The 26400-nt window shown below is 44.1% G+C and overlaps 1 protein-coding gene across 3 annotated transcripts in view; it reads right to left on the bottom strand.

Annotated features, from left to right (window-relative positions):
• Positions 1-25237, bottom strand: part of FAM3C (FAM3 metabolism regulating signaling molecule C) — a 67445-nt gene extending 42208 nt beyond the window's left edge. The window contains exon 1 of one of the 3 annotated variants that reach the window (XM_053253946.1): positions 25218-25237. The gene's annotated coding sequence lies outside the window, so the exon portion shown is untranslated. Of the gene's footprint in view, positions 1-11012; positions 11258-25217 lie in introns of those variants that run through there. The other 2 variants (XM_053253948.1, XM_053253945.1) reach the window with 2 other exon arrangements.
• Positions 25238-26400: the final 1163 nt, after the last annotated feature.

Here is a 26400-nt window from a genome sequence, read left to right as displayed (position 1 = left end):
TATCATACTTCGGACACATTGTGTGAAGACCCAGCTCCCTTGAGGAGTCTATAATGCTGGGGAAAGTTGAAGGAAACCAGCAGCAAGGTGGATGGACTCGATTACGACAGCAATGAATGCACCACTGCGAGACTTTAAAGGCCAAGTTGAAGACAGATCATCCTGGACAGAATCTATCTATGTGATCGCTAAGAGTCGACACTGACTTATCGGCACTTAATCAAGTATGCCTACAACCGCAGTCAATGTCTCTAATGCAATACTTCTTTAACATGTTACTGAAGACAGACAAACTAGAATAAAACTAGTTTTGAAAACCAAACATAGATTCTGATATAGTTATTCCCCTCAATCTACAGAAGCAGGAAATTAAAATATAATTTTTAGAGTTATGGAGGGGAGGCAGAAGAAAGACCTATGATGAGTCTGTCCAAAATAAACTCCCCAAGAAACAATTAAGGCTTACATGAAAAATGTTTCAGTAAAATCTTTACAGAGACCTCTTATACACAGCAGGCTACAATTATACACAGCAGGTGTACTACTACTAAAAATACCAGGCTGCTGTAATCATTTCTAGTTTAATAATAAGCAACAACCACATACGGGCCCATGCAAGTTTGTAAAACATAATCATTCCACTTAAAATCAGAAAGAGAAGGAGTTGTGTAGAAACAAAACAGCTTTCAATTTTTCAAATGTTGCTTCAGCATCAGCTTTTTATTATTTTCCCTCCTCAACATACAAAAAGAGATGACTGGTTATATAGCTGTTATACATAGGCAGTCACAACTAGTTCTCAAGTAGTGGAATATCTAATACTACTAGCGGGGTCAGGCGCAGAGCATCTGTGCCTCTAGTTCTCCCTGCCTGGCCCTGCTGCCATTGCTATCTCCTCCCCTCCTGTCCTGCCCACCCTCATCTTCTCCCCCTCCTCCTGCCGCCAACCGACTGGGGAGAAGGGGCAGCCGGCCACTGAGGAAAAGCAGCCTGACCACTGAGGGAAAACAGGCTGTGAGGAGGGTGAGAACCAAATGGGGTTGGGGAAAGAAATGGGGCTGGAGTGGGAGGTGAGACAGGGAGAATTAGGGGCATAGATGCTCTGTGCCACCTCAGCTAGTATATAAATACTTTAGGTTTGAGTCCTTGAATAAGGGAGAATAGTTGTTGTACAGTAATTTACACCTTCAGCTTTTTCTGCTAGTGCTCCAGTATGCTATTTTAGCATACTGGACACCAAGCACATTTATTTCAAAGTAATTTCTTATTTCAATGGCACTTTCATGTAAATGAGCTTAGGATCACAGGCCAAGAAATCCAAACAGATTAACACACATTTCTTTGAATACCCAACAATGTGCCAGAAACTAGGTGTGCTTTTTCAGAAGTAAGTCACACTGAGCTCCTAATAAGTGTCCTTAGAAAAACAACCTTACAATCTATGGCCTATGTATAAAAAAAGGCCTACTAGCAGGGCGTAGAAGAAATAAGGTCTGCAGGCCAAATTTAAGTACAGTTCAGCATCTGAGTGGTACTGTTTTGTGACACTAGTTCATAATTCTTTGGGGACAGGCCATAGTTCAATGGTAACACACGTTCTGCATCCAGAAAGTCCCAGATTCAATCCATGTCATCTTCAGGCAAAGTTGAGAAACCCTGGAGAGCAATGCTGAGCTAGACGGACCAATAGTGTGATTCAGTATGAGGCATTTTCACGGGGTAATTTTTTCCCTATCTTGACGTCCTCACATCCAAACTGACCTAAACATCATGTGTGAAAAGTGTGCATTCCAACATTAACATAATTTGGGGGGACACCGACAATTCTACCCACACCAAGGATAGGCAAATCCTAAAAAATCTAGATTGTTATCAGTACTTGATACTATTTCTATGTGATTGTTTCATACTTGTCATTAATGAGAGATTGCCCAGGTGGCCAGGTGACAGGGTGGATTTGATTTAAATCAAACTGATTTAAATCACGATTTAAATCACTAGCAGGGTGGATAAAAATAAAAAAAATCCGATTTAAATCAAAAATCCGATTTAAATCAAAAAAATCAGATTTTTTTATTTAAATCGGATTTTTTTTATTTAAATCGGATTTTTTTTATTTTTATCCACCCTGCTAGTGATTTAAATCATGATTTAAATCAGTTTGATTTAAATCAAATCCACCCTGCCAGGTGATGACGCAAATCCCCTGATTTACAGCCCATTCTTTAAAAATAATGATTTAAGAAACTGGACATACTTGATCCATTGCCAACTGAACTCTTGACAATTAACAAGCTAGTACTTTCCCACTAGAAAGAAGCCTTCTGCTTTATTTTGCAAACATTTCTGATGTTTATTTTTTATTTTTATTTTTGCCTGATAAAAACTGCATATGATCTTTGTCTTCAGAAGGAGTTCTTATCTTCTTCTGTTTACTTATGCCCCAAGGATGACTCATGGGAAAGTTGTGAAATGCGCTCTATAATCAACTGCTGCCATTTACTGAAGAAACTGCACCTGCCTTAAAACAGTAGAGAAACTGCTTGTATGTGGAATTTGAAGACTATATGCAAAACCTTTTATGGTCATTCCAAGCATTAAAGAAGACACTTTACTAATGTTCAGAAATGATTTCACATGTATCAAGGCTGAGCCTTGGCAGCAAAAATTATTTCTGGCAAATCTTCCTTCAAATGAAAGGGAAGCAAAGAGAAAGATGGATGCCCACCTGCAAATTACTGCAAATTTTGTTGTGAATAGGTGCCAAGACTTATTTTTGATCAGTTAGAACCTGTGAAAAGGAACTAGCAATGAAAGGTTCTTATACATCTGTGGAGGGGATTTTGCTTTATGTTCCACATCTTTTCGTCCCACATTGGGACGAAAAACCCCAACTTCAAGTATATGCTGATGGGATCCGAGCTGTCGGTGACGGACCAGGAGAGGGATCTTGGGGTCGTGGTGGACAGCTCGTTGAAAGTGTCAACTCATGCATGCAAAATCATGCATGGTGTGGAGAAAGTGGAGAGAGAGAGAAATTCTTTTCCCTCTCACACAACACTAGAACCAGGGGTCACTCCATGAAATTGATTGCCAGGAGGTCTAGGACCAACAAATGGAAGTACTTTTTCACACAACGCGTGATCCACTTGTGGAACTCTCTGCCACAGGATGTGGTGACAGCCAACAACCTGGATGGCTTTAAGAGGGGTTTGGATGACTTCATGGAGGACAGGTCTATCAATGGCTACTAGTCGGAGGGCTGTGGGCCACCTCCAGCCTCAAAGGCAGGATGCCTCTGAGTACCAGTTGCAGGGGAGTAATGACAGGAGAGAGGGCACGCCCTCAACTCCTGTCTGTGGCTTCCAGCGGCATCTTGTGGGCCACTGTGTGAAAAAGGATGCTGGACTAGATGGGCCTTGGGCCTGATCCAGCAGGGCTGTTCTTATGTTCCTTTATGCTCATTTGATGTTGTATTAAGACTGAATTTTATTTTAAATTCAAGTATTTTCTAAAATCTGGGATTAGATTCCCACACCTTTTATAAAAACAAAAACGTGTAGCGGTTTTTTCCATTCGCCTTTATATCAGAAGGCAGGCTGTGGGGGGGCGGGGCAGGGGGGCAGGGAGAGTGTTTGGTAGGCTAAGGCTAGTAAAAAAATTTTAATCTTTCTGTTCACAGGAAGGCTGGGTTACTCACTTCGTTGGGTTCCATATTGCTTCAGCTGTAAAAATAATGTTAGGAGGCAAGAATGAAGCGTGAGCATAAGAACACAGAGCTGCTTTATACGAAGTCAGGCTACTGGTCCATCTAGCCCAAAATTGTCCTATCTGCTCCAACCAGCAGAAACCCTCCAAGGTCCCAGCCAGGGCTTTTTTCCAGTCCTTTTAACTGAGATGCCATGGATTGAACCTGGGGCCTTCTGCAAGCAAAGCCTGTGCTACCACTCAACTATGCTGCCCATGCTTCTGCCTCAAGACCATATAGACAAATCATGCATGGCAGATTCATAATAATTTTCAGTTCAGTGCCTTTTTAGCACTGAAACAAATCTGTCAAGAAATAAAAAGTAAACATGTTCTTCAGGGAGAATGTTTGTTGTCCATGACTTTAAATTTGTCCTTGAAGACTGCACAACTGGTTGCTACCACAAACACTGTGCCAGGAAAAGAAAGACTCCCGTTTGCATGGATAGATACTGCATAATTTATGCTGCTTCTATTAGACATGGAGGGGACAAGGAACCTTGTGACCACTGAAGGCCCTCCTCCAGAAACCCTGCCCAGCTCTCTCATAGCTTCTGAGGTTTCATGAGGCATAGTCCATACACTTTCTCATCCATGTTAAGGATTATAAACTTCATTTTAAAAGAAATATTATTGTCAAGACACTGGACTAGATGCCCAACACAAATGTGTGTGATTGCACCAGCATATTCAGATGCACTACTACTAGAACTTAAAAATAACCTATCCACCCCCCTAAAAAAGCAGTACAGGTCTCTGGTGTCAGAAAACGTAAATCTACAGACCTAACAGTTTGTTTTAGAGGCCTTTGTATATCTTTCTTTTACAACTGGAAAGACAAACAGTGCCTAGAACATGAAAGGACATAAGGTCCATGGTACAGTGATTGCTAGTGCAATATTTTGCAGTAAGACTAAGACCTTCAAGGCTGAGCAATTCAAAGTTAAATGTACGATTAATCCTTACACCACTTTTCAGTCCATTTGGTTTTAGGATCATTTGCCAGAAATATACAAATTTAATTATTTGAAATTAAAACAAAGATATTTAATCAAGTACCATGCCTGACTTTTAGACAGTTGAATTTTAATACATACACAAATTTATTGCAAAAATTCAGTGTAGATGCCTTTATGAAGGCTATGAAAGACACCTGCTTATAGACTAGACAAGCTTATGATTTGCACTCAGCTACGACTACATGTATTTAAAAAGGCCATCTTTAGTATGTTCCCTTCTATTAAATTTGAGAACAAGGAAGGAAGAATACTCCCTATTACAGAGAGACCAGAGCCAAAACTTCATTCCAAAAACCCCCCCAAAACAACAACAAAACCAACCAATAATTAAAGCATTCAAGAAAGCAATGACATAGCCTGATTTTGAAATGCCTAGTCTGAGGTTATACACTTACAGGAATAAACGGGATTCCACTGAGCACTATCACCTTAAAAATTTCTTCTACTCCTGGTTCATTTTCGGACAAAATAATTTGCCTTTTACTATGTTTATTAAACATTTATTTATATAGTGTCACCAATGTACACAGCACTCTACAAAGTTGAAAAGGGCAGGTCACTGCCCCTTGGGGCTTACAATCTAAAATTCAACACAGAGGAGACAACAGAAGAAGGAGAAACTGCAGGGGCGGTGTGTGTGTGTGTAGACATTTCTTTCAGCTGCACATACTTGGAGCTTAATTACAGCTATGGGGGAACCAAGAGATTATGCCAAAGAATTCACGAAAAAGGTGGATCTTTAGAAAGGATCAAGCAGTAATCTAATTCAAGGCATAAGAGGCAAGAAATGAGAAGGGGCAGAATCATTTGAGAGGATAAGAGACCTTCAGATGGCTGAGGATGATGGGGCCAGTTTGTGTGGCCTGCACAGTTGCGCACCTATCAAGAGTTTCAGAACTCATATTTTGTGGGATCAATCAACACCAACCATTCAGCAATTAAATTTTTACCTGTGAGTGAATGTCACTGATTAATCCAATAAATAAAAGCTGAAAAACTGAATGACAAATAGTCTTTAAAATTAGAACCAGTGCATGGGAGACAAAATGGGCCAAAGCCCAGTGGGCCCAATGAAAATTACTTCTGAGTAAGTATTCATAGGACTGCACTGTTAAACATCTTTTTTCTGAAGTAACAAGCCCCAAACACTTTAGTCTTTCCTTGTAGGTACTTCAACCTCATGATCATTTTGGTTTTCCTTTTCTGCTCCTTTTCCAGCTCTACATACTTTCTGATACAGGGTAACCAGAGCTGCATACTGTAGTCCAAGTGTTTCTGTACCATAAAAGCCATACAAGACTCGATGCTTTATTTTAAACCCCTTTCCTCAAAATGCCCAGCACAGAATTTGCCTTTTTCACCAGTGCAACAATTTAGTTGATGTTTTCATTCAGCCATGCCCCTAAAATCTCTCTCCTGATTAGTCACTGCCAGGTCAGACTTAATCAGTGTACCATACATGTAAAGTTAGGATTTTTATGGATTTGACACCTCATTTGTCGTTTTGTTGCCCATTCATCCATTTTGGAGAGATCCTTTGGGAGGTCTCTGCAGTCAGGCATTTCTTCAGAGGATCTTGCCAAAGTACCTTAAATACACATCATCTCACCATATGGGTACACATCTGTTACACAATTCTCTGAACCTTTCCTAGCTGGAAAGTCTTGCCAAGCATTCAGGTTTTAGGAATTTTTCACCCTGAGCAGTGCTTCAAATCTCTACATTTATCTACCTCTCCTTAGGCATATGAATACAATCACGGCAGCTAACAATGAAAACAGGTAAGAACAATTCGCAGTAATAAACGAATGGCAGATTTTTATACAGGATCACATTCTGGCCTTCTATTACTCTTAACTCTAAATACCAGTCCCTGGTTACATGCTCAGAATTAATAAAATGTGGTAGATCCCCCACTTCACTAACAACAGTGAACTGAATACATGGGATGAATTGATCTTTTATCACTTGGACTGCATGACACGGAGCGAGAGAACTATACCATGTTATTTTGAGTATGAAACCATAACACACAATAATGAACAGAACAGCTTTAGCACAGGAGGTGGCAAAAGGGTTCATAATTTATATTCACACACAAAATGTGTGAATGGCAGGAGCCAGAGTGGTGTAGTGGTTAGAGTGCCCGACTAGGACCGGGGAGACCTGAGTTCAAATCCCCATTCAGCCATGAAACTATCTGGGTGACTCTGGGCCAGTCACTTCTCTCTCAGCCTAACCTACTTCACAGGGTTGTTGTGAGGAGAAACTCAAGTATGTAGTACACCGCTCTGGGCTCCTTGAAAGAAGAGCAGGATATAAATGTAAAAATAAAATGAAATAAAATAAAATAAATATTAACATAATATAGAACAAAGAGTCTTGTGGTTCCTTAAGGAGTAACAAATTTAGCATGGGATAAGGGGACAAGTACATGTGTGGATTGCTAACTGGCTGAAGAACAGGAAACAGAGGGTAGGTTAGGTATAAATGGAGAGTTTTCACAAAGGAGGCAAGTAAGAAGTGGGGTCCCCAAGGATCTGTACTTGGACTGGTGCTTTTTAATTTATTCATAAATGATCAAGAAGTTGGGGTAAGCAGTGAGGCGGCCCAATTTGCAGGTGATACCAAACTCTTTAGGGTAGTGAAATCCAAAACAGATTGTGAGGAGCTCCAAAAGGATCTCTCCAAACTGGGGGAGTGGGCGACAAAATGGTAAATGCGGTTCAGTGTTGGCAAGTGTAAAGTGATGCACATAGGGATGAAAAACCCCAGCTTCAAGTATATGTTGATGGGTTCTGAGCTGTCAGAGACTAACAAGGAGACGAATCTTGAAGTCATGGTGGTCAGCTTGTTGAAAGTGTCGACTCAATGTAACACAGCTGTGAAAGAGGCCAATTCCTGGCTAGAGATCATTAGGAAGGAGGAATGGAAATCAAACTGCTAATATTATAATGTCCTTATACAAAACTATGGTGCGGCCACACTTGGAGTACTGCATACAATTCTAGTCACCACTTCTAAAAAAGGACATTGCAGAACTGGAAAAGGTGCAGAAGAGGGCAACCAAGATGATCAAGGGCCTAGAGCACCTTTCTTATAAGGCAAGACTACAACACCGGGGGCTTTTTAGTTTAGAAAAAAGATGGCTGCGAGGAGACATGATAGAGGTCTATAAAACCATGCATGGTGTGGAGAAAGTGGATTGAGAGAAATTCTTCTCCCTCTCACATAACTCTAGAACCATGAAATTGATTATCACGAAATCTAGGACCAACAAACAGAAGTACTTTTTCACACAACGCATAATCAACTTGTGGAATTCTCTGCCACAAGATGTGGTGACAGCCAACAACCTGGGTGGCTTTAAGAGGGGTTTGGATAACTTCATGGAGGAGAGGTCTACCAATGGCTACTAGTCGGAGGGCTATAGGCCACCTCCAGCCTCAGAGGCAAGATGCCTCTGAATACCAGTTTCGGAGGAGTAACAGCAGGAGAGAGAGCACGCCCTCAACTCCTACCTGTAAGCTCCCAGTGGCATCTGGTGGGCCATTGTGTGAAACAGGATGCTGGACTAGATGGGCCTTGGGCCTGATCCAGCAGGGCTGTTCTTAAGATTATGGTACTGTACAATACATTTGTTAGGCCTTAAGATGTCACAAGACTCTTTGTTACAACAGACTAATTCATTTGGCCCTCCAGAAGCTGTAATCTAGGACAGCAGTCACCATGGCTGCACTCCATGTTTGCAACCACCAACATAAATTAGAATCACTCCAATTAAACTCATAAGCAGGCCCTGAAAGGGTAGTGAAAAGAAGATCTAGCACTTAGAAACCTGTCAGATGGTGAGCCCTCGAGGATTATAGTGTTAAGCAGAATTTAATCTCTAAAGGAGAAGCGTCAGTGCTCAAACATGTCTGGAAGCCACATCCTCTGAGCTGGGTGGTAGCACTAATTCAGATATTATAATAATAAAATAACAATTAATAACAATTAATAATAATAATTATTATTATTATTATTATTATTATTATTCAATTTCTATACCACCCTTCCAAAAATGGCTCAGGGCAGAGAAATAAATAACAGAAATAATAACAGAGAACAGAGAAACAACAACAGAGAAACAACAAATAAGATGGATCCCTGTGCCCAAAGGGCTCACAATCTAAAAGAAACATAAGATAGACACCAGCAACAGTCACTGGAAGTACTGTGCTGTGGGTGGATAGGGTCAGTTACTCTCCCCCTGCTAAATAAAGAGAATCACCACGTTAAAAGGTGCCTCTTTGCCAAGTTAGCATGGGATATGCGATCTGGCTGTGGATACTCAACACCGAAGGAGATATATTCTCTCTGAGATTTATCATTGCATAAACATTGTAAGCCTCGTAGATCCATCAGAAGAAGAAAAATCCAAATACCATGGTAATACATTATTAGGACATTTTAATTGGTCCTGATAAAGGTATCACCATATCGTGGCTTTCAGCTCTTTATTATTATTACCTGTAGTATATCACACATTCCAAGGCAGAGTCCTGGCACAAGAAGAGGTTCTCTGAAGACATCCTAACAGCTGCTCCAAACGTGACAAAACATCTATGCAAACAACACTTTCATGTACAAAAGCTCTGCTGTTGGCACATAAATCACAACAGGTTACGCACAGCTGTATTTGCTTTATGCACATGTAGTGTACAGGTTTGGTGGACTATATTATGGCTATGGCTTCCCAACATAGGTTCACACAGCAAAATATTTATTTTATTCCATTGCAAAACTGATATGACACTCTTTTGGGTCAACATCCTAAAAGTCTGAAGGAAAATAAAATAAAAGCAAATAAAATAAAAGCAAAATAAAAGCAATATATAATACAGCAACAAGAAGCATCCAGCACAAGCAGCTAGGACAATCTACAGGGGAAACAAAATGAAGACCTGCCTAAAAAAAGACTGTTTTGACTACTTACAAAAAAAAAAAGTTAAGGGAAGCGACTACAGGCATCCCAAGGCAGGCTGTTCCAGAGTCTGAGCACTATAATCAAGAAGGCCATGCCCAGCATACTCACCAACCTTATCTCAGATGGGCTCCCCAAGCTCAATGGGCAGGGAAAATAATGCAGCAGTAAGCAAGTATTCTGGACCATGCCATTTAGGGCTTTAGAAGCAATAGCCAGCACTCTGAATTGGGCTCAAACACAACCAGAGTATCAGTGTAGATCAAACAATATTACCAGAGTGATAGGCTCCAAATCCCATCCCTGACAATATACTACCATTCTATACCAGCTTCAGTTCCCCAATACTCAGAGTTGCAACAGCACAAGCTGGGTGTGACCAAAACATGTGTGGAAGCAGATAGCAGAGTCAAGATCTCTGCCAGACCCACTATTTTAGGAGAAGGAGTTTGACTGTGTTTTGTTTCTTAGCTGAGTTTGTAATGATTAAGGGCTATCAAGTCCAAAAAGCACTGGGATCGCTTCTGGAAGACTCTCTTCATTACAACTTCTTGTTTGCACCCTGCAAACAAGGGTTCTTGCTTTCTGGGTACTTTGTACTGTCTGTCCCCGCCACCTACCCACCACAGTATGTGTGACAGCATCTAGATCCGTTCTCTCCATGAAAAGTCATGGAGAGTGGCTGGCACACCCACGGAAGCAGGGCAAAAGTACTCCGTCCCGGCCACAACCCGACATTCCAGGAGCAAAGCTGGGTCCAGAAGCACTCCCAGACCACACACTCCACCCTGAAAGGGCTCAACAACGCCCAGCGTAGGACTGGCTGTTCCTCCTACAGAGGCCAAAAGCACCTCTGCCCGCACATGCAGCGTGCCTGCCAGTGCTTCCTCCGTTAGGAGTTCCACTGCATTTGGAGCGGCCCGGAGAAAAAGAAGGAACCCACCCCTGAAAGCTAGAAAAGTGGCAGCCGGATCCAAGCGAGGGCCGGAAACAAAGACTCGGCAAGAAAACGTGCATGATGGAGCAGGAACAGAAAGAGGCATGTGGGGCGGAAACGGATAGCGCACAAGCGAGAGGGTGAGAACTAACTAGTCCTACGAGAGGAAAGGAGAACAGAAAGGATGGAGATGCCCTGACTGCAGGCGAAGGGAAGGCTGCGGCGGCGACCCAGCAGCCACTCTCCTCAGGAGCCAGCAGCAGCCAGCTTGCTTCGGGGAGGGGGGCGCCTCAGGGGAACGGAGACAGCGCCAGGGGAGCCCCGCCCCCGACGGGCGCCTTACCTGCTCTCTTGGGTGGCCCAGAGCCAGCGAGTACCCCGGCCTCTCTCTCGCCTCTCCCTCGACAGCGCCTGCGCCTTGGACACTCGAACTAACGCCGAGCAGGAAACGACCGACAGCCTGCTTGACCCTGGCCGCTCTTGCTGCTGCTGCCGCTCTGCTACTGCTTACCAGCCGCAGCCACTACAGCAGAGGCGGCAAGACCGGGGTGGGGAGTGCGCCCGCCCTCTAGTGCTGGAGGACCGGGACGACGGAGGCCTTGGCCGGGTAGGGGGCGGGAACGAGGAAGGAGAGAACGCTGAGTTGTCAGGCCGAAAGCCCGCCCGCTCTGGAGGGATGTGAAATCAGCACGGAGCGAGTCTTCTTGCTGCACGCGTGCAGGGGGCAGTTTTCGTTGGGGAAAACCCCAGCCTAACCATTTGGAATCCCTGTGCCTGGCCTGCTGCAAGCTCCCCCGGCATGCATCATCATGTGCAGGGATCACGATTATCATCTGCATACATACATACATATATTATTATTACATTTATATCCCGCTCTTCCTCCAAGTAGCCCAGAGCGGTGTACTACATACTTAAGTTTCTCTTTCACAACAACCCTGTGAAGTAGGTTAAGCTGAGAGAGAAGTGACTGGCCCAGAGTCACCCAGCAAGTATCATGGCTGAATGAGGATTTTTTGAAGTCGGGTCTCCCCAGTCCTAGTCCAGCACCCTAACCACTACACCACGATATTCTTGCAACGTTGAAAATTGTATGCAGTTAAATTATTTATACTATATTCTAGTTTAAGACTGCATGAATTCACATTTTAAAATCAGAGTTTTACTTTTGGAATGAAAACTTTATAAAGTGCATACTTGTAGATGCTGAAAACTGCAGAAGAAAAAGCGTCAGTTTAAATATTAATTTTGCAGAATGTTGTTATGATGTGAATCCTTTCTGCATTGTATAAACAGGGAAATGAACCAGTCTGTTTTATTGTTCACACAAGGGGCATTTATGCAAGTAATAACCAACCCCATAAAACATGCTTGCTCCAAAGTAAGTCCAGGAAGTTTTTTACACCCAGCTTTTAGTTCACATCTCTGGAATTGAGGTGTTTGTCCCTGCAAGCTATCAGGGAGCACCTCACACACAATTCAGGTTTTTCATTGTGCATTAGAATGTAGCCCGATTTATATACGGGGTAGAAAAAAATCCACTGTTTGCATGGGGGGGGCAACTTCGAACTCACAGTAAAGCCTGCTGTCTGGAAAAGCTCCTGCTGAGCACAATATCTCTAGTCACAAATGTGAATAAGACTACAGCATTAGTAGTTAAGCAGCAGAAATGGCAGCCGCTGCCAGGCTGGCTAGGGATAAGCGGCTGCCGCCGCCAGGCCAGCTGGGAAGAAGTGGCAGCGGCCTCCAGGCTGGCCAGGGAGAAGTGGTGGCTGGTGCCAGGCCAACCAGGGAGAAACGGCCACCGCCAGGCCGGGGAGAAGCAGCAGTTGCCGCCAGGCTAGCCAAGGAGAAGCTGCCGCCACCACCAGACTGGCTGGGGAGAAGCCGCTGCTGCCACCAGGCCGGCCAGAGATAAGCAGTGGCAGCCGCCAGGTAGTCTTTAACTAGCCTTTACCTTTAAAAACAAGCCTGCAGAGGCAGCAGCAAGGGCTCCTCCTACCACCACCACCGGCCTCCCAAATGACAGGCCGAACAGGTTGCAGCCCATTTCAGGCCTCTGTGCATGTGCGGACGCCATTAGAGTGGAACATAGTGGAACAAAGGAAGCTGCCTTATACTGAGTCAGACCATTGGTCCATCTAGCTCAACGTTATCTATAGTGTACACTTGTGCCCAATGTTTGGTGACACATAGACTGGCAGCGGCTTCTCCAAGGTTGCAGGCAGGAGTCTCTCTCAGGAGCCTCATCTCCTATCATGGAGCTGCCAGGGCGGGAACTTGGAACCATCTGCATTCAAGCATATAGGTGCTGTTCCCAGAGAAGCCCCATCCCCTGTCTTACAGTGCTCACATGTAATCTCCCATTCATATACAAACCAGGGTGGACCCTGCATAGCAAAGGGGCAGTTCATGTTTGCTACCACAAGTCCAGCTCTTCTTCCATAGAAAAGAGCTGCGCACCCGCGGAGGTCATTGTAATGGTCGTGTGTGCACAGAGGCCCGAAACGGGCCTCTGCCTGGCCTGTCATTTGGAAGGCCGGGGGAGGTGGGGGTGGGGAGTCCCCACTGCTATCCCCATTTGCAGCAGCTTGTTTTTAAAAGTAAAGGCTATGTAAAGATGACCTTTTTGCTCCCCACCCCAACCCAGGCGCGGAGCCAGCTGAACAGCGGCCTGTGTCTGGCCCTGCTCGGTGGCCGCTCTAGTTACGGCCCGTACGCATGACACATGCAAAGGAGGCTTGGCCCAGGCTTTGGATAGCCCTAGCTAGCTCTACCCTTGTCATTTCAAGCAGCGCTTGCTGCCTGGCAGCATGTATCTCCCTTTCTCTTCCTCCAGTGAGGGAGAGAAAGAGAAATAAATGCTGTCAGGCAGCAAGTGGTGCCTGAAATGGACAGAGGAGAGCTCACTTGGGGCTCTCCAGAGACAGGGTGTGGGTGGGGAGAGCCACGCTCCCCTGCAGGCTTCGGCGGCCTTTTTCATTGGTGGCCCAGGTTCTTTAAACACGTTAGCACAATGGTGGCTCCACCCCTGCCACACACACCCGCATTTACTACTGGGATTTGGAAAAGCCCTTTAATTGTAAAGGGGAATCCTTGCCGGATTTCCCTTTACAAGTATACCTGTTGAGCCCTTTGAACTGCCTCACGAAGTGGCTTGACAACTGGACCAGGCTGGTCTCAATTGAGCCTGAGCCCAAGCCTCCCAGCAAGACAGAATTTAACAAAACAAGTAGGATCAACAAGAAATGGGCCTTATTTTGGACAAATCAGAAGGAAGTTGTGCTTTTCATGTTGCATCTGAACTAGTCTGTATTTGTAGTAATGATTGATAATGATTATGGCTGTCATGTCTTTGAGGGCGGGTTGGGGGGAAGGTGTCAAAAGGTTGTCTTGATCTGAAGAGACAGATTTGCTGGTTCTCATATCAGATCTATCCGGCTTATTTAAAAAGTAAACTATTAATATTACTATTAATATTATTTACCTTTCTAGTGTTACCTTTCTAGTGTCAATGTATAACACAATCCCTGCTCTTCTAATAATGGTCTTTGCTATCCTTTTGTTGCCTCAAACTAGTTTTTCTGGCCACCCCTGTCCCATTGGAATGGATGGATGCTAAACCTGCTCCTAATGTTTGGTGGCTACAGCCATTAAGAATCCAGCTTTCTTCTATTGGCATGGCCTCAGCAAAAGTAGTACTTTAATGGAGTGTGCTTAAGACTAGCCAAGTCTCATTTTTACAAAAAGCAGTCCAGGGGAATGCTGACTTGGATCAGGACCATAACACTCAGGGCACTTCTCCCTGTGCCATTTCCCCACCAAAAATCTTCTCCTCTGGCAAAGCTTCTATTTGCCCCCGAAAGCAGCAAACAGTTGCAGCTTCAGGTGGATTTTTGGTGGGAAAGCATTGCAGAGAGAAATTAAAAACAAAAGAAAACAGCTTCCCGTGCCCCACAATCCTGAGCCAGATCACAGCCTATCGCAGGTGCTTCTTATTAAGAAAGAGATCTAGCCACAGTTGTAAGCATGCTACTGTAAAACGCGTTAAACATAATGCATTGTTTGCCCCCACTGTGACCAAATGCTGGGAAAGTGGGACTGAAGAGTGCTTGGCAGATATTGTGTGACAACAGCAGTTACAGAAGAATGCAAGTTTCTAGCTGGAATTAGCCCATAGTGGAGGTACAGCCTGGGGGCTGCCCAGCTTGATCTCTGGGGGAATCTTCTGCCTTGCAGGAGTTTCTGTTTGGATCTACTATGCACTGCTTGTATATTTGTAAATAACAAAATGCTTTCATATTCAAATACATAAGAGAGTGCTGCATTTTGTTTTTCTCCAGTGCTGCTTTTTATTCAAAGGAAACTGAACTTGGTAGCACTGAGACTTCTCACTGCTTGTGGAGATAAAGAGTATGTAACAGTGTTACAACATTTGCCCTGATTAATTACTACTGATAGGAAGATCAAGAAAAACCACAATCTTGTCCACTTCCCAGATTGTAAACTGTCTTCCTGGTGCACCTAACTTCAGAATTGTTAGGTAATAATGCAAATGAACTGCTCACGTGGGGCGGGGGGCGGGGGACGGGGCTTGTATATTTCAGAAGCAGACAGTAATGATTCTTCCTAAACATGGCATTCTCATGGAGTCTGCACCAGTCGGGTTGGCCATTTGGGAAAGATACACTGGGAGGAGCCATGGGACTCTGCATATGTGAGTGTTTTAAGTATGTTGCATAAGCACTGTAACACTCGGAATTACTACTAATAATATACTGTTTATAAAGTGCCTTAACAACTTGGTGCCAGGCCAGATTATTTTAAAATGAACAGCAGGCTTGCAACCTAAAAAAGCCAATACCATAAGTAAGTGGGAAGGGACATTTTTTTAAAAAATGAAAAACTAATGGAAGATGGCAGTCCAGTATACATCACAAGGCTTTGTAGCCTGTGTGTGCATTCAGGTTCCCCCTCCACCACATGGATGCATGGGCATGCAGAAACTGCAGCGGTCAGGAATCAGCCCAGTTGGACCCTGGCCAAGAGCCAATATATAGTGCTCGGAACAACACGGGTCTCTCGTGCCGCCACTGCTTTCTCCCACCTGCTTCCTCATCTGCAAGTGGAATGTCCCTGGCTGGGAGTATTCTCATTTGCAGATGCAGAGTGCATAGGAGAAGGCAGCAGTAGCAGGAGAGATTGTGTCACTACTAGGGTTACTTACTGTCCCTTATTAGCAGGGACATCCCTTATTTCAATCCAAAATGGTCTGTCCCTTACAGGACACCATTTGACTCTTTTTAAAAAAACAACCCATTTTTAATATCCCGCTCTTCCTCCAAGGAGCCCAGAGCGCTGTACTACATACTTACATTTCTCCTCACAACGACCCTGTGAAGTAGGTTTGGCCGAGAGAGAAGTGACTGGCCCAGAGTCACCCAGCAAGTATCATGGCTGAATGAGGATTTGAACTTGGGTCTCCCCGGTCCTAGTCCAGCTCTCTAACCACTAGACCACGCTGGCTCTCATTTTCAGTTAATGGGAAGAACCAATGGCTTAGAGCAAATCAGTTATTTTCACTAATAATGACATAAAGGTGATGTTCATGAGCTTCAACTCCTTTCTCTTCTCCCTCCCCTGCCAGTGTACTCTGTGGTTCTGGTGGGCTGCTAGGGTTGCCAACAGTCCCGTACTGGGGATATTAACATTAACAACCACCAATGATTGGCTAACTTGCCATTCTCCAGGTATCATGGAGATAAATCACACAAGTGATGCTCACTATATAGTGCTCGTGTGTGAAACCTATCATTGCTGGCTAACAACAACTCGGCTAACCATGGTTATATCAAGAAGCAGAGGAAAGCCATTTAAGTTGTAACTGGTTTAAGTTGAAAGTGGTTAGAACACATACATCACTGCTACTCAGGTCACTGATTACCCCCACATATTCCCCCTCTCTGCACCTTATTCTGACAATGGAGTGTTGGCAACCCTAGTGACTACTGCCAGCTCGCATTCTGCCCCTCAGCAAAAGAGCTTGCTCCCAGACTCCACTGCAATTACAGAGGGGCTTTGGGGAGGAAGGCCCATTTGCTGAGGGGGTGTGGGGTTGGGGAAGAACTGCTGCTGCAAGCTGGCATTGGCTTTTCCCCAACAGTGAATGAGGAGGGATGAAGCTGGGGCGGAGCCACCATTGCACGAACAGGTTCAAAGAACCCAGGTCACCGCCCTTCAGGGGACGCACCTCACGCCCCAGCCATCCCCCCTGCGTCTGATGCAGGCTCTGTTTGTGAGCTAAATCCCACCAGCGGCACATTCGCAGCACGGCCGGGAGCGGTTCCCTGCTTTTTAAAGGCAGGTAGAGCCGCTCCGGCCACGCTGTGAACGCGGTGCTGGCCAATTTTGCTCACAAACTCTGTTTACAAACTAAAGTATGCCCCCTGCGTCTGACATCAGACGCTGACATCTGGTGCAGGGGCGGAGCTAGGAGGGCCACGGTGGTGGGCTGAACCCAGGCCGCTGCTGGCCTTCCTCTACTACTGGATGCAGCACTGGGGGCAGCTCCTCTTCTTTCCATGCCAAGGATAGAGGGGAAGAGCTGCTGATAGCACCATCATTTCCTACTAACCCTCCCCCCCAGGGTGGGAGGAGTCAGCCTCCCATCTAATGCTGTGAATCCCTTTCCTTCCTCATTCAGTTAGCCAGTGGCGGTGGGTGGGGAGGAACCGATAAACTAGCTGTGGGAGTGCCATGAGGTCCCCACTGCAGGCTTTTGCTCCCAGAAACTTGGCATGCATGGTTGCACACACACCCCATCCTGGCTGATCGTGAGCAGTTAAATATAGCGCTAGCAAGCTAATGTATAAACCAGCTTTGGGCAGCCTTTCTTTCTTTCTTTTTTTAATGACTGTTTATGCCCTGCCCTTTCCATGCCCTGCCCTTCCATTAAGGCCTTGTTGAATGTATTTGTGATACAAACAGTTTTGAAACCCCTGACATCCTTCCTACGGAGAAAGCCTTCTATTAAATGTGTAATAACTAAAGCTGGCATACTGCATTTTGTTGGACCTCTGAATTTAGGTGACTTGGACACAGAATTGGCCCTTTCTAATAAGCCACACACCATTAGCACAATTTAAAAACATATTTTTAAAAAAAATATCACTATAGAAATACATGTCCAGTTAACTCAGTGAAGCATGTTCTGGTTTGGAATTCAAGCTGAATTATGAGCAATTCTTCCTGTAGCAGTAAATAATGTGTGTGTCACTTTCTAGATAAGCTCCCCAAAGAAATGTGTCTGTAACTCTGGGCATATTTCTTAATGCTAGGAAACCGTGTGGCATATCCTAATTAAGTAGTCATATTTTATGTTCCACCTATTTTTAGGCCAAGTACTAGTTAAAGTGTCCATTGAATTTGACAGAAAGAGGAGCATCGAATTCCATTTCTTTCTCCCTTGACTCTCTGACTCCTTTATTCCATCCTCTTTCTGGTTATATGTAGGCTGCACTTGTCTCCTCTCTCATTCACACAATGTAGGCTGGCTGTGTCATATGGAAGGTTCTGGATAGTTTCCCTGAGGTGGTGCAAAAGAGAGTCATAGCAGGGAAAAGGTACCTGCCTTTTAGGGTGTGCTTCACTGCACTGCAGTATCCACCTGGAAGTGTGAGATGATACAGTGTGGACATGTGTTAAAATCTAGTTTGCTACTGTCCCTAATCTGTCTTTTTGTGCTGGACACATTTTGATAGACATGCAAGATTCCGTTGCTATGACAACATATCCCGTTCCCCCTTTGGAATGCCAATAATCCAATGGCTGGAAATGCCCCTTTCCCAGAATTCATTTGCATGAGTATTTCTTTGTGGCAGTTATGAGGAGGATCACTTGTGAAGGGGAGAATATATTCCCTCTTTTTAATGTATACAATTGCCAATTCTGGCCACAATACCTGTGAAACCAGAATCATTTTAAAATGGAGATTCTCTTTATTTAAAAGTGGAGATTTTCTTTATTTAGCAGGAGGAGAGCAACTGGCCCTATCCAACCCCAGCACAGCATCCCTCCAGTGGCTGTTGCTGGTGTCGATCTTGTGTTTCTTTTTTTAGATTGTGAGCCCTTTGGGGACAGGGCACCATTTTATTTATTTATATCGATGTAAACCACTTTGGGAACTTTTGTTGAAAAGCAGTATATAAATTTTTGTCGTATTCATTGTCAGTGAGAGAGTGCAGAACCTTTCAATACATTCCTCAGTCAGCAAAGAGAAAACTAGACAGACAGCAATACAGAGCTATTAAACTAATTAAGCCTGCTTCTGCTTACATGGCTGTAATCACCGCGTAAGCACAACATGCAATCCTGAATCTGGGAAATGGCCAATAAAATGCTTGGCTTAGGTTCAAATTTTGTGAATTGTCAAACGTGAAACTGAACTTCAATCACTGTTCCCTCTAGATCAAACAATAATTAAGACAATAAAACCTCCTGGTCAAACATTGCATATTTGCTGTTGTAATGGCATAGGGTTATGTCCTAAGATAGATAAGAAATTAATGAGACTGATTTCAGTTTTTTATGACTAGTCCATAGTCATAACTAATCTTGTTGGGATACAGCCCATGGATTCATACAACTTTGACAACAGCACACAAAGGATCTGCAAAGTAGATCCTCTCTTTGACAGCAGGACTTGCGAAGTAGCATAGAAGCTAGTTCTGTGTGTTCACAGGAACCAAGCATGCATGTTTCCTTAATCAGGATGTCCAGCACTTAGTCAGGATGTCCAATAATGGACCTATGTACTCCAGAAGACCCCAGGCCAGGGAGCTCATTCTATCAACTTCTGAAGAAACAAGCTTGTCTTGTGATAGCAAGCATGACTTGTCCCCTTTGCTAAGCAGGGTCCGCCCTGGTTGCATATGAATAGGAAACTACATGCATGAGCACAGTAAGATATTCCCCTTAGGAGATGGAGCCGCTCTGGGATGAACATTCAGAAGGTTCCAAGTTCCTTCCCTGGCATTTCCCAGATAGAACTGAGAGAGATTCCTGCCTGCAACCTTGGAGAAGCCACTGCCAGTCTGTGAAGATAATACTGAGCTAGATGGACCAATGGTCTGACTCAGTATATGGCAGCTGCCTATGTTCCTATGAGCACTTTCCCGAGACAACTCCATTTTATCTTCTGCTGTTTTTGTGGTTGATCAAATATTTTTACATTTGAATCATCTTTAATGCCTAAAGGAGACAGGAAGTGTATAAAGAGAGCAAGCAAGCAAGCAAGCAAGCAAGCAAATAAAACTGTATATTTGAGAAAGTTTTCTCAGTTATTTTTCCACAAGTGATAGTCACTATTTTTGGTCGCAGTCACATCACATTTGTACCATATTTATTTTTCCTTATAGCAAGAATTAGCAACAGTGGTCTGCTTGGCTTGGATGAAAACTGATTTCTCAAAGTTAAGTTCTACCAATATTATTTATTCTCCACCCCCCTCTTTTGAAAAGAAGAATTCTGAAAAGGATTAGAACTATGAAAGTGAGAGCAAATTGCTTCAGGCTGCAAACACAACTTGGGGGCTCCCCATCTGTCTTAGCAAGTGTAAATTATTTAGGCCAAGGTCATAGTACACAAGAGTCATAATATATGCACAGGAACATCATATCCTTTTCTCTGAACAACTCATTTTAGGCAGGCCAGATAACAACGACATGAAGCAGGACAGAAGAAAATTCATTGTGGAGGAAAATCTAAGACTTGAGATGAACCATACAGCGGCCATCTGCACCCTTGCCACATGAATGGCTACTCAAAATGGGTTCAGTTCTACATGGCACACCATTTGTATAAAGTGGCTCCACATGTAGTTTGGGCAGTTTCATCTCCACCTTTGCCATTAGAGCTGAAGCAGATGTTTTCAGACTTTTGTCAGAGAACTTCGCAGCTACTGATAACCATGTGAGACGTCCCTAGCCTAAATGAGAAAGCAACAGACATTGGCCTGGTTCAGATGTCCTGTGAGGCAATGATTGAGTTGTGGAACCTGTTCTCACAACTGCACAGGGGTGGTGAGCTGGAGGAAAGGCACGCTCCTACCTTGTGTCTCACAGACAACCAGAGCCTCCTTTTGGCTCTGAAGCTCGAGCACCTGGTATTAGGAGCTGGGGCTTCCAGCTATCCCACAGTGCATTGCATAAGCAGCAGAGAGGCAGCCCTCAGTAGTGCAGCAGCTCCTCTCTGCCTGGCCCCACAAACTACAAGACTCGGTGATTAACATGGCTGCTGGCCACCTGAGAACAGTTTGAAATGGTGCAGCAGCACCACCAATGACCCAAACAAAGATGGTAGGACAGGCTCCATTTTTAAACTACATCCCTTTTAACCTGGGTAGCAGAATTGGAGCTGCTGGGTCAGGAGGACTCTTGGTGTCCCAGATGACCACAGATGCCTAGGTTAACCCTCTCCTACTCAGGAATCTCTGGTTGTGAGAACAGGCAGCATACGGTTTAGCGTGACAACTGCAAGCCCCAAACTTGCATGTTCCCTCTTCTTACACAAGGGGAGGAAGGTTTTCAATGTCCGCTCAGAGTTTAGAACAAACTTGGCCAGAGCAGTCCCTCCCAGAAGCTTGAGTGCAAGGACAGTGGTCTGCCTGGCTTGGATGAAAACCACCCAGGGGCCAGGATGCTTTCAAAATTGCCCGGGAGGAAGCGGCTTAAAATCCACAAGGCTAGCCCGAACATTTTGAAGCCAGTTAGAGTTAGTCGCATTGGCTTTTACACCATCTGCTCCTGCACTGAGGCTTTGAGGGGGAGAGACAGAGAGGAGAGGAAGCAACCCCTGTGCCTGGATCTACACACTGGGTACTTCCCTGATGGAGAACGGGAGGAGGGGGTGGGTAATTGACGGCTTTCCCTCCCCTCCTTTTCCCCACTCCCCTCTTGGTGAGTTTGTGCTAGGGCAGTGGACTCTTGCAAATAAATAAATACATACATACATACATAGGCAATCGACACACAGACACCCCTAAAAGCAAGCCACACTTCTACAGCTGCAATCCTATGCACTCTTACTTAAGATAAAGCCCACTGAATGAAATCATTTACTTCTGAGTAATCCCAGCAAGCCTGCAAACTGTTCTCAAAACTCAGAAAAAACAGCTACTATTTCATGACGCACTACAACGTGTTAAGCCTGAAATGTCAAGATAAGATCCAAAACAGCCTGTGGTTGTGCAAAGGGCACCCTACGCACGACGATGTCAAAGGTAAACCTAGCTCATACGCATGGACAGCAAGTCCATACGTAGTGAAGCAATTTCAAGGTGCCATCTGGAAAGTCCCCAGAGGAGACTCTTTGGATTCTTTCCTATATTCCATTGAAGGGCTGGGAAGCAGCTAGCAGAATAAAGACCTCCTGCTTTAAGGGTTAAGAAGATTACTGTCCGTAACTCAAGACTGAATTGAAATGACGTTACAAATTGAATGCATTTGTACTTTATTTCAAGCATACTTCATTGTACATCCTTATTATTGCTAATATTTCATTCTAAAAAAATTAGACCGATTAACAGGTTCAAGCACGCTTTGCAAATTAATACTGTAAAGGGAATCATGTTTAAAATTTCCCCATGTGAACTAGAACTGAACCTAATTCACAAGAGGTGGTGAATTAGTTATGAGGGTTACACCCTCTATGTGGCTTGAACTGAACCAGCTTCAATCTCTTCAGAACTCGGATTAGAATGGAATGGAATGGAATAATTAATTATCATTTCCCTTATTGGTACTAACTATACTGAAGCCCAGTTTCCAGAGATATCTATTCAGTTAACAGCATGCCAGATTTGGGTCTAAGGCAGATCAGCGCAGCTGATAGGAGCAGCACAGATTGTTCTGCATCAGGGGCATGACCTCCTGCGGAAGGGCTGTTTTGTTTACCTTATCTGCGTTCTTTCAGAGACAAACACTTTATTTCATGAAGCATTCGGGACCTTTGCTCATAGATGTTGCCTGCAGCTGTTCTAATTTGTTCTTGTATATATGTTAGCTTTTGTAGGTTGAGGAAGTGTTCATATATTTATTTTTAGTGTTTTTATGTGTATTGCTAAATAACGTTTGAAACAAAAGTTTCAATGCTAGTAACTGGAGGTTCTGAATGGATTATACCACAAATCAGGCTATTTTGTTTTACTTTGTATTTGTGAATTCACATATGCAGTCATTGGTATACATCAGTAATACACATTCACATGGAGACCATGTGGCAAGCCATTTCTGAACGTGCACCCCTATACAGTTTGGGCTATTTTTGTCTCCTGATGATGCAGAAAAAGAAGTTGCAATTGTCAGTGAACGTTACCAGGACCACTTAGAAAGCTGCTCCTATGAACTCTTGCCATACAGAATGTTTATTTGTTTTAGTTTTAAGCTGCCTTTCATCACTTAGATCCCAAGGTAGCTTTTACACTGTTTTAACTGTGGATCAGCTAAAGCAAGTCTATAGGTTTATGCTGACCACATTTCCAAAGGGTGAGATGTAGCCTCCCATCCTTCCACAGAGATAAGGAAAGGTGCTACCATCGCATATCTTCCAGCATAAGAATTGAGACACTGCTTGTTTTATTATATGTATAGAAACATGTATATTATAGGTGCAGAAATATGTTAAATAAAAAATAAAAATACAGAGCTGCTGTCATGTATTCCACTGATTGCCTACATGTGAAACATTTGCTTTCTAGGTAGGAGAAGTTATTACTTTGTAGTGAAGACTGTGGGACATGCCAGCTACCAGACCCAATAGCTTGCTTTCTTTCCCACTATGAATACTTGTGTAATAATACAAGTAGTGACTCAATTTTTATGCTTGAACATATTTTATGGTAGCATCTTGGAAAGAATGGAGTCTACATCTCACTTTTTGGAAATGTGGTCAGCACAAACCTATAGACCTGCTTTAGCTGATCCACAGTTAAAACAGTATAAAATCCATCTTGGGATCTAAGTGTTGAAAGGCAGCATAAAACTAAAAGACATAAACATTCTTTACTTTGGGATGGAAAGCAGCTCTAACTGGCTCAACTATTGCCAGTTCAACCACAATCCCCAAAATATTTTATGGGAACTTTATCACAAATGACTGTAAGAGCTTTTCCTTGAGCCTTAGACCCAAAATACGACTTGGAATCCACAATGTAGGCCAAAGAGTTATGCTCCCCCCCCTCCCACCACAGATCCAGCTGCCATTTTGTTAGTTACCAAGTTATCCTTGTTTTGTTTGATCTGGTTGCATGCAGGCCTACCGCAGAGCAAACATGGCTGTATTCCAAAGCATAAAACACACCATGTAGTTCATTCATATAATCACAAAGGATAATACTGTACTGTAGGAGGATACTGTGAAGATCATGCTAGGACACTATGGAACTAATTTAGGTTTAAGAAGGGCACAAACTTTATTGGCACTGTAACAGAAACAGATCAATATATTGGATGGATATTTTAACTGGGAAAAATATAATCAGGATTTACCAGCTTGCCCAAGCTTTTGACGAGTTATTTCTCTCTAATCAAACCCTTATGACCAGTTAAATTTTATGAACCTTATAATGAGATTCTTTTGCACAGCCTAAACTGTTAATCCACAAAATTACTTAGAGCAAAGTCCTGTTTTTATTTCTATATGGTATTTTTATATGATACAGGGACCAAATGTCTCATTTAGACGAAGCCTTCAACCAGAACATACCCTGGTATTAATAATTTCTAACCAACCAGCAATATTACTTTCCCCACTTTTATTAGATTTTTGAGAGCTGAATGAATTAGAAATTTTAATTATTAGTGTCAAACGTACACTATAAAATGGTCATTTCAACAACAATCAGATGAAGTGGTGGGAGGGGGGAAAACACCTTTGGCCATAGTGTCACAATCTATGGTGACAGTTATGTTTGTAGAGTGCTTTCTACCGCCACCTGGTGGCAAAAAGGAAAAACAAAAAAATGCATTAGGGTAGGATTGATTTTTAAAAAACTTTATTTCTCCCCTGCAGCGGTTTCACAGATCCAGCACAGATGTGCAAATGTGATTTATAAGGTTCAGTTCCTACTGGCCGAGTGGAGGAGTCTGGTTCAATCACCCCCAATGGCACTTTTGGGTGGGTGGTTGCTAATTAGCTACTCCCCATTTTGAAGCAGCCAAGTTTAAGAATCTTCCACTTCTGGAAGTCCACTTCTAGCCTCCTCTATTTATCTTCAGCAGCAGCAATGTGGATGAGAGGAGAAAACGACTTGGCCTATACCTGGACTGCACATTGACATAGCCAGGGAAAGGCCCCTGCCCCAGTTTTGGTGGAGGGAGCAGAATTGGGAATTAACTGGGGAGAATCTGGATGGTAAATCAACTGAAGTGGTATAGATTTGGGCTGGAACCTGTGTGAGGTATCAGCTGGTTTGCCATCTAGAAATGTCTGGTGCATTGCAGTCGCAAATGTTGAGTCAAAAGACTAGTCTTCTGTTTTGAGACTCACTCACCTTGTATTGGCTTGGTGGCCTTCAGCAACTCACTTGTCTTCATCTAGTCCGACACTCTGTTTCCAACAATAGCCCAGTCAGTCAGCCAAATGCCTCTGGGAAGCTCACACACGTAGGGCTTAAAGGCAATGGTGCTCCCTGTTGCCTGCCCCCAGCATCTGGTATTTGGAAAAAGAGAGGTCTGTTATCTCTTGGGTTTTGTGACATGCTCCCCTGCTCTAAAATGGGGACATGTTTTCCAAGAAGGGGTTAGGAACATTGGAAGCTGCCATATACTGAGTCAGACCATTGGTCTATCTAACTGAGGATTGTCTACACAGACTGGCAGCGGCTTCTCCAAAGTTTCAGGCAAGATTCTGTCTCTTCCCTATCTTGGCAGTGCCAGGGAGGGATCTTGGAACCTTCTGCATGCAAGTATAAAGGTGCTCTTCCCAGAGCGGCCCCATCCCCTAAGGGGACTATCTTAACAGTGCTCATACATGGAGTCTCCCAAGCAACCAGGGCATACCCCACTTAGCAAAGTGGACAAAGCACACAAGACCAGCTCTTCTCCATAAAGGTTTTCCATGCTTATTTCCTTGATCATATAATGCAAATCATGTACGGTTTGACTCACCTTCTTAAAGCACCTGCTTTCGGATTGTGGCACTGCTGTCATTGGGATTGTGTTGATTTGTAGTGGCCTGATATGTAGGGGTGTGCACGGACCGGTCCGGGGCCATGCAAAAGGCCTCCGGACCGGTCCGGAATTCGGCTGGTCCGGCAGTCCAGCACTGGGGGGAGTGTCGCTTTAAGAACGGGGGGGTAGTACTCCCCCCCGCCGCTCTTCCCCCTCCGGCGCTAGACTTTGTTAAAACATTTTTGGGGCAGCAGAGTTCCTCCCTGCCGCCCCTGCCCCCGTCGTTGCCTGAAGAGCTTCTCAAAGTTCCAAGGAGTAGAAGCTGGCGGCGGGCGCATGCACCCAGCGTGCGTGACCATTGCTGCCACCCGCCCGCGTGCCACATACGTCACAATGACATATGCGGCGTGCGCACTGGTGTTCTGTGTGTTCCCTCACATCAGAAGGTGTGGAAGGGGCTGCAGCATAGAGCTGTATGTCCCCTTCAGTGCCTCCCACTGAATGTCTGGGATCAAGGCCTGCCCATCCCTCCATGGGTTCAGCATGCAAGTGTGTCTTGAGAGT

This window comes from Hemicordylus capensis, chromosome 5 (genome assembly GCF_027244095.1).
Source record: "Hemicordylus capensis ecotype Gifberg chromosome 5, rHemCap1.1.pri, whole genome shotgun sequence".
Classification (NCBI taxonomy): Eukaryota; Metazoa; Chordata; class Lepidosauria; order Squamata; family Cordylidae; genus Hemicordylus; species Hemicordylus capensis.
Note: the sequence above shows the minus strand (reverse complement) of the source record. Positions and strands in the feature narration are given on the sequence as shown.